At 37.6% G+C, this 9,414-nt stretch overlaps 1 long non-coding RNA gene across 1 annotated transcript; it reads right to left on the reverse strand.

Moving 5' to 3' along the window:
• Positions 1 to 536: 536 nt before the first annotated feature.
• On the reverse strand, positions 537 to 3,686 carry LOC134295861 (uncharacterized). The gene is made up of 2 exons (XR_010002442.1): positions 1,690 to 3,686; positions 537 to 710 (listed from the first exon to the last, which is right to left on the reverse strand). It is a non-coding gene; the product is annotated as an uncharacterized LOC134295861 (long non-coding RNA).
• Between the last annotated feature and the right edge of the window lie 5,728 nt (positions 3,687 to 9,414).

Consider the following 9,414-nt stretch of genomic DNA (forward strand, 5'->3'; position numbering starts at 1 on the left):
GCCTCTGCTCCAATGAAAGTGTCTAGGTCAGCTCTTAAGCAAGAGATTTTATCTGTGGAATGGTTGTTAAAAGCATTACAGTGAGCAGTTGGTTCGGAGGGGAAAATACTTGAATTAAACATATGATTGTTTTAAAATCTCATATAGTTTAGAATCATTGGAGACTGGAATATTTTATCCTTGGCCACTGGAATTTCATTTTGAAACTATATTTAGAATTTGACAACAATTATTTGAAAGATCTTATAGTCTCAGGACCTTAGTCAGTTCTTTTGAGATACACAGCCTGTGAGGATTTCTATTTTGCGTGAACATCCAGTCCTCATATAGATATAAATGGTTTTTGGTATTTGAACATTTCTAAAACCAATCTCTAGTGTAGATTCAGGACTATTTACTAAAACATGAAGACTCACCTATTGCATAGCTGCTATTTGAACATGTTTTCATAAGTTGTTATGTTCTGCATTCTTGCTTATAGGGTGTAATTTTCTTATTGTTTTTGTTCTTTTTACCATTGCACACTGTTTCATGTGTACTTTTCTGATACATTTATTTGAAGTTTCTTCTTACTTTTGTTCTTCTTGGTGGTCCCTTCTACTGGTATTATCTATTTGCCTCCACAGTGTTTCCTGATAGTTCATAATCAATATCTGAGTAGATGGCGGGAAGCTCAGACAATTCTTTTACTGTGTTTCATTCAATCCTGGCTGCATAAAAAAGGCAATAGACATGGAATAAACATCAAAGATATTGCATAAATTGTTCCTTGGATCAGTGACTAGCAGCATTCATCTAAGGAACTCTTTATGGTAAACCATCCAACATCATATTCAAAGAAGATGAACCTTTAAACTAAAACACTCAGGGCTTTGTCTACTGTCCTATATTCAAGATGTCCTACTTGCATATTCCAGACAGATTAAACAGGGCAGCTCAAAATAAACAGACAAGTATATCAATGAGTGTTGACTATAGTGGCAGACTGGCATTTTAAGGTAAACATTGAAAGTTTTCATCCACAAAACACACCAGCTGTTACAGATGCTGTTACAACTTCAGACATTGCTAGTGTTGAGTATAATGTCAGTTTAAGATGGAATTCTGCAACCTAGTGGAATGCAATGCATTGAAGACAAATCCCTTGGCATCATAGCAGCTGTGGTTGTATGTTTTCTGGGATGTATGGCCATGTTCCAGAAGTATTCTCTCCTGACATTTCGCCCAAATCTATGGCAGGCATCCTCAGAGGTTGTGAGGATGCATTTATGGCAGGCATCCTCACACCTCTGAGGATGCCTGCCATAGATGTGGGCGAAACGTCAGGAGAGAATACTTCTGGAACATGGCCATACAGCTCGGAAAACATACAACCACCCTGTGATTCCGGCCATGGAAGCCTTCGACAACACATCATGGCAGCTGCTTCTTTCATTTGAAAGATAGCTAGTCTTTGCTAAGGCAATGGTGTTCAAAACAAACAGTCAAAATCAAGAATAAAAAATCCTAAACAAAAACAATCTGTTAAGGTTTATCACTTGAACATCCACTCCAGGCTATAGTGGTCAGTAAACATTATTCAAAGACAGAACTCTTGTAGACAGATCCCAAGATCCTGCTAAAATATAGTGTAGTGTTGAGGGTCACATGGGCAGGACAACACTTTCAATTTAAACCACAGATACTCACCATTTATCCAATGCAGCTCCCTCTGTTCCGTAGCCAGCCACAGACCAATGGCCTCATTCATTAAGATCCACCAATACTCTGACACCACATCCTATGTTTGGTTTGTTTTACCTGGAATACAGAAACACCAGATATGCTTTGATTTTGTGCTTGAAGCATCAATCTACCACCCTCTCATATCTCCTGATAACTCAATATTTGTCGCATTGCTCAAGTGCTCAACATAACTGTACAGGCATCTCATGGAGGTCAGGATCAAAACTATTAAATATAACAGGAAAGTAAGAGACCATTAATGAGTATGCATGATAAATATAGATCTACTGAAACTTGAGCATCATGAGGGGATTGCATGGAGAAGGAAGAGAATCCCAACCCCTATATCACTGTACTCCTGACATTTCAGGAGAGATGTGGAACGGATCCATTGCACAAAATGTGATGGGAATATTGTGGGATTGTGAGTTATTGACACATTTCACCTGTAAGTAGTCAGAGATTGGTTGATCATGGGGAGGAGGCAGGCCAATTGAGATGTACATGATATCATTTACTTATTTCATACATTTGTATCCTGTCCTTGTCACCACTGGAGGGGGAGGCTCAGGGCGGCTTCACAATCAGCAGTCATTAGATGCCAAAAACAAACAGTTATAAAAATGATACAATTAAAAACAGATAATTAAAAACATCAATTATAAAAATATCATTTAAAAATTGCACCAGTTTAGGTCATGCAATCAAGACTTCCAGCTTGAATGTTGGTTTGTCCGCCTTGTGTGATAAAGTCCTTGGAGGTTTTTCTGAAATTGTTTCCAGTTGTTCTGACAGTGCTGCTTGGCTGGCATCTGTATTTTGGTCTCAATCAAACAATAACCTCTTTTTATGAGTCAAAATGTAGAGCTGATTTGAAACCATCTTATTTGTTTATTTTTCCCTTTTATTTCTGCTGAAAAACGCCTTGTTTGAGGGGGATGTATGCTCTCAGATGCTCCTTCAAAGAGTAATTTATGCTGACTGTCCTGAGCAATTGAAAGAAGTCTGCATCTTCACAAGACGGAGAGCATTTGCTTCTTATAAATTTAAACCTGTTTTCAGAAAAGCTAGACACTTACTTTAAGAAATGAACTCTGAAGATAGTAGCATTTAGGAAAGGTCATATGACAGCATAGATTCCCATGTGAATTGAACAAAAATAGGAAAAAACAAAGTGCTGTTTTCATAACTTTCAATATTTCCCAGATGAAAACGGGGCCATGTGGCCAAGCAACTTCAGAGTATGCCAAACATGAAAAAAGTTATTAATGAAAATAAACTCACAAGTTAGGAGGGGCTGAAGCAATTTGCTTTTGCCTGAACCCACTGGAAAAAGCAAAATTTGGGACCCTCCTTACCCCCACTCCCATTTCTGAGTTAATTAAGTGCAAACATATTATTGTGTGAGTTGATCCTATTTCCACTGCCTTGTCCACAAGCAGCAAACATGACTCTTTCTACATTGAAAATCTTCAAATTACTTCCCCCTCCCTCTGCATCTGTTTCTAGTGAATGAAAAACCCTCCAAGGGCAATTTTTATTCATTATTGTTTTCCTGTGTTGTATTATAACCCCAATCACACATAACATAATTATAAAGCTATGTCCATGTGCCTTCAAAGACATGAAGTTCCCTTTGGGAGTCTGTGTGTGGTACTATGCATGCAACAATGCTCTGGTGTTTTTGATTTATACAAGGTGACCACATAAGACTTGAATGGCTGAAGGCAAAAGAAGGAGTAAAAATTCTGGAAGGGTTGACTTTTTTACTTTTTAGTTCTGACCCCTTTCTTCCATTCCCCTGTGTTCCTTTATTTCTTTTTGTTCATACACATGCACACAGGGCAAAATCAAAGCAGTTGGGAGCAGCAAACCTCATCAGCTCATTTTCCGATTCACCCCCATTTGTACTTTAAGCCTCAGCTCTGATTAATGTGTGAAATGTTTGGCTGCAGAACAATCATAATGGTTTTGAACTGTGTGCAAGTAACTAGGGGATTTATTTAGGAAAAGAGCATATTCTTCATCAGCAACCTTCAGTCTTTCAGCAGAGGAGGCAGACTGAAATCTCTGGTTTAAAAACACACTTGATCAAAAACTAGATTATCAGTTTCTTCCATTGTTCAAAACAGAATGCACATTACATAAATTCCATAAGATATATAAAGAAGATTTTGAAAAATAGGAAACTGAGCATAAAAGTATACCTTTCTCAAGCTTTCAGTTCTTCTTTCTAATTTCATTTTTAAAAGTAGTGTATATGTACTTCCTTTGTATTAGATAGTTTTCCTGTCCAACAACATATCAGTTTTGATTCTGAGTTGTGGGAAAGTGCATCATAAAATGAGGTCAATCAATTTTTTTTCTCCCACAGTTACAGTGAGGCACTTATATACATATTATGCTGGTTGTTTCTCAAGGAACCAGGATCCAGAGGCAGAGAATCAAAGTATGTTTGTATGTATGTATGTATTTTCCAAGATGGCCCCACTTTCAGAAAACACTGTAATTCCTGCCAACAGCGGATCTGGACCAAACTTGGCACACAGACTCCCCATGACCCACTTTAAGTTCCACAGCCATGGACTACTATGAAACCTATCAGCCATAGATCTGGACCAAACTTGGCATACAGATCCCCGATTACCCTCTTTACATCCTGGTGGGGTTGGAGGGGATGGACCCTGGATGATAGGAGTTGCAGTACCTTCACCTACATACACCAAACCCCATCAGGCATGGATCTGGACTAACCTTGACACACAGACCCCCCCCCCCCCATGACCTACTTTACATCCATGGTGGGGTTTTGGGGGGGATGGACCTTGGATGATGGGAGTTGCAGTACATTCACCCACATCTAGAGTCTACTGCAAACCTCATCAGCCATGGATCTGGACCAAGCCTCCAACACAGACCACACATCACCCATTTTAAGTCCTGATGGGGTTTGGAGGGGATGAATCCTGGAGGATGGGAGTTGCAGTACATTCAGCTGTATTCAGAGACTAATGCAAACCCCATCAGCCATAGTGGAGTTTGATATTGACCTACAAAATTCACTCATTTTTGCATTTTAACTCATTTTTGCATTTTCTTACTGGCGCATTCATAAAAACAAAACCAAAGACTGACTTTTTCTAACAAATAGAGTTAAAATTATTTAACCTCGGCCTTGCCAGATATCTAAGCTAGTAAATTAATAAATGAGAAAATGGGTTTATGCAGATATGTTCTTCCCTCCAGCTGCATCAAGGGAAATGGTTAAAAATTTCCACTCCACTAAGGTGTTGTTTTTTTAAAGTGAATTTGACCAATTCTGCATTTCTCACACTGTACACAGAAGTGAAAACAACATTAGGTGAGAAACCTGGGCATTTCTTGCCTTGTGAATCATATTTAATAAGACTTTAACAGAGAGGGAAGTACTGTACTCACAAAAAAGATATGTCTCAGAACTGTCTATCTGATGTTATTGAAGAAATCTCCCCAGGCACAATAATCCAAAATATGTTTGCTTATTCAATCATCTTTTTGATAGTATGGTTTGACACTTTTTCAATCAGTATCTTTCCAGTAGCTATACTTACTGATTTTGACCACTTATACATGATATAGAATGACCTTTGATTTGCTGTTGATAAGGATTTATGAAAAAAGTTAGATATCTCAATCAATTCAAAGAAAATACTTGAATGAGAGAGAAGGTGAAACTGACAGATTCAGTCATCCCTAACATTAGTATATGTTAAACAGCTAGAAACCGGCTTCATAGCCATGTAAGGTTAACTGGATCAGCATGCTTTCTTCAAGGTTACAGGAAATACATCACCATCAAATATATTTTAAATGAGATTTACAAATAAATGTGCTTAGTCTGACCTGTAAATTACACTAAACTGAGGGCTAGTCTGAAGGTTCAGTTATCATTAGGAATTTCACCTAATCCAAATGAAGAACCCAATGATAGTTACTGTAAATAGGATGAAGTTAACATATACCAATAGGAGAGTATGATTTAAGGAGGAATTAAATGTAAGTTTAATTCACCTCAGGAAAATATAAAAGAAGTATATTGTACTATTCTATTGTCTTTGCAAAGGGCAGGGAAGTGACAAATTGCTGCCACCACTGTATTTTTTCCACCTAAGTTAATATTGTACTAAGGTCCAGTACTGACTTATGGATAAGTCAACCCAGGTTTTTTGGTAGGAGTCAATTTTTTTTGTCAAAAATATCCCAACTTATACAGGAGCTTTTAAATGTATGGGATCCAGTAGTGATTGATTGTATTTTCAGAGAAATGCAAGATCTAGAAAAAGTATTTATTTTTAAGGAGAAAACAGTTTTCTTCAGTGAAAGTAGGCCTCCTATGCAGAAACTCCCATTAATACCTATTTAGTATTTAAAACTTTGTGTTGATCAACAGAATAACTGCAACAGTGATCATACTTCTAAAATATCTATAAAACTGCAAATGTATTGGTATGAGAAAGGAACTTCTTTTTCCACCTAAGCAAGGCGTTACATTTAGAAAGGACTCATTTCTAATAGTTATTGTTTTTTATTTACAAAGTTTGGCATTAAGACCAAGGTAGAGTGTGGAATGTTATTCATTTTTAGCTCTGATTCTCCTGTATTTGGTAACAGACAAATGATGAAATTGACATAGAGCATTAACAGCCATAAATGGCTGGTTGTCCTATGCATCCTATAGACTACTGTCAACCTTGTCTTGAAAGGAGATAGTGGTTGTAAGAATTATGATTCTTAATGGCCTCTGAATACAGCTGTTCTAAGCCATTTCACTCCCTGGTAGATACTGTAACCTATATATTTGGAACACAGATATCTATAACTAATATACACGAGGTATTATGTTATTGTTATTTTTGAAACATCAATTATGTTATTGCACAACAGGTCTATTGTTTATATACAAAATATATAGGTACAACTTATCTCTATCCTGAACAAATGTCCTTATTTATATATTTTTCAAATGTGAGACATCAATCTCATCTAAATAAACACAACAGTCCAGTATATTGACGAAATATGTCTGATGATTTAAAAAGTCACTTATAAGTATCTTGAAGGACATATGGTGCCAATTTTATACCCTGCTGCTAAACCTTTGCAATAAAAATGCCAATGGGTAACTCATCTGAAGATTCTTTCTTTGATATTATCAGGGAATTCATGAACCAGTCCTGTCAGCTACTTTATTGTATCAGATCAATGATCTCACAGAAGTTATCAAAAACAACAAGATATGCAGCATTTTGAATTATTAGTATCTATGGGAGGATTGACTATCAAAGAAGTTCATTCTTGAACAATATGTAGGCACTAATTAGTGTTAAGTAGATGAAGAAAAACTATAAAATACTACTATCAAGTTACTGTGATAGGTGAATTAAAACTGCATGGTTCAATGCAGCTAAAAACACAGATATATATCATACATGGAATAAACTAAGTAGATATATGTTTAGACAGGGTAATCCATAACATCTGTTATATCAATGATATCACTTTCTAAAAATTTAAAACATATAGAAACATTTACAACCTAATGTTCTTTCTCCTGGGGAAGTTTTCCATCATCCTTCAACTTCAGACCATTTTTAAGCTTTTGGGGAATTAAGGTAAAGTTTCCTGTATTTTTATATGTTTCTCCTAGGAGAAGCTTTTTGGCTAAAATACAAGACGAAATTGCTTAGAAGAAAGCTTTTGATACCAGTAGGATTTTGTGGGGTTTTTTTTTAGTTTCATGATTAATACATAATACATAGAACCAATTTTATACTAAATAGTACAGAATGAAAGGCTAAAATCACTTGGTTTAGAGATTTTCATTTATGCTATCAATTTGTGTTCACAGACTATGGGAGATAGTGCTTTACAATGATCAAGGGGTTCGAGCAAATACACTAAAGGGAAAGGATATTGTGAATGTCTAGGTAAAATATGTAACCAGTCCTTGGAAAATTGATCTTTGCACTGTAATTCCCTGACTCCCCAATGCTGCTGTGTAGGGGATGTTGGTAATTGTAGTTCAAAATGTAACTTTCTTCTGTTTATAACAGAGAACAACAGCACCATGTAGCATTTAAAGCACTTAGAAAATGAAGTCAGTCAATTCAGTTTGCAAATTTCTGCTATGTCAGAGCTCCTTCCCTCTCTCTTGTTTTTTCTATGGGATTTGTTGAAAATGAACAAATCACTCTATAGCTGAAATCTTCCATCTCAGGCATTCACCATGGTACTGAGCTTTTATCCCATTCATTATTATTTTGTATATTCTAACAGACACTCAGGTAATAGCACCACCAACTCTTGAATTATGTTTGACCTTTGAAGCCTAGTTCTAGGTTTTATAGTATAGTGTGCGGGGGGGGGGGGGGGGGGGGGTGGAATCATGAAAAAGCAAATTTGTTTTCGCTTCGGATACTAACATTTATTTATGTATGGATTCATTTTCCTACTTTTCTCACAGTAAGAGGGCCTAAGAAATTCAGGCATGTAGACTGGATGAATGTCCAGTGTTCATGCAAGGCTTGAACAAAGAAAACCATGATAACAATATCTAAGAGAGCTGATGCAGTCTACCCAATGCAATTTTCTGAATCAGTGCCTGAAATAACCCCAGCTGAAATAACTGGCTGGGATTTCTGGGAGTTGCAGGCCAAAACACCCAGGGACCCACAAGTTGAGAACCACTGGGGGAGGGGAACAACAGCCTGGCGAACACTATATTACCCACGACCACAGGGAACCGCCAAAAGGCTAAACGGAGGGCTGCACAAACACAGCAAGGACCAAGTACAGAGAGCACAATAATCCCAAATAAACAGTTCGAGGGGAGGTCACAGGGGCTTACATGTCTTTACACTAATGCTCAGAGCATGGGAAATAAGCAAGACGAACTCCAACTCCTAGCACAGCACCACACATACGATGTCATAGGCATCACTGAAACCTGCAATACAAAGGAATGCTGAAACTAAGACAAGTCAAACACGCATTCTGGACTTTAAGAGAGCTGACTTCCAAAAAATGAAGGAATTACTGAGCGGCATTCCATGGACGCCGATATTAAAAAACAAGGGAGTTAAGGATGGATGGGAGTTTTTCAAAAGTGAAATACTCAAGGCGCAAATGCAAACAGTGCCAACAAAGAAGAAAAATAAGACAAGTGCAAAGAAGCCAGAATGGATGTCCAAAGAACTTCTAACTGAGCTAAAGCTCAAAAGTGACATGCACAAGAAGTGGAAAAGGGGAGAAATCACCAAAGAAGAATTCAAACGTATAGCCAACACCTGTAGGGAAAAGGTTCGCAAGGCTAAAGCGCAAAATGAGCTCAGGCTTGCCAGGGACATAAAAAACAACAAAAAAGGCTTTTTTGCTTACGTTGGTAGAAAAACGAAGAAAAAGGAGGCGATAGGGCCATTGCAAGGAGAAGATGGGGTGATGGTGACAGGGGACAGGGAAAAGACAGAACTACTTAATGCCTTCTTTGCCTCAGTCTTCTCACAAAAAGAAAGCCATCTTCAACCTCAGCAACATGGAATGGACGAAGGATTGGGGGAAATCCAACCCCAAATAGGGAAACAAGTTGTCCAGGAACACCTGGCCACTCTAAACGAATTCAAGTCCCCAGGGCCAGATCAGCTACATCCAAGA

This window comes from Anolis carolinensis, chromosome 2 (assembly GCF_035594765.1).
Source record: "Anolis carolinensis isolate JA03-04 chromosome 2, rAnoCar3.1.pri, whole genome shotgun sequence".
Lineage (NCBI taxonomy): Eukaryota > Metazoa > Chordata > Lepidosauria > Squamata > Dactyloidae > Anolis > Anolis carolinensis.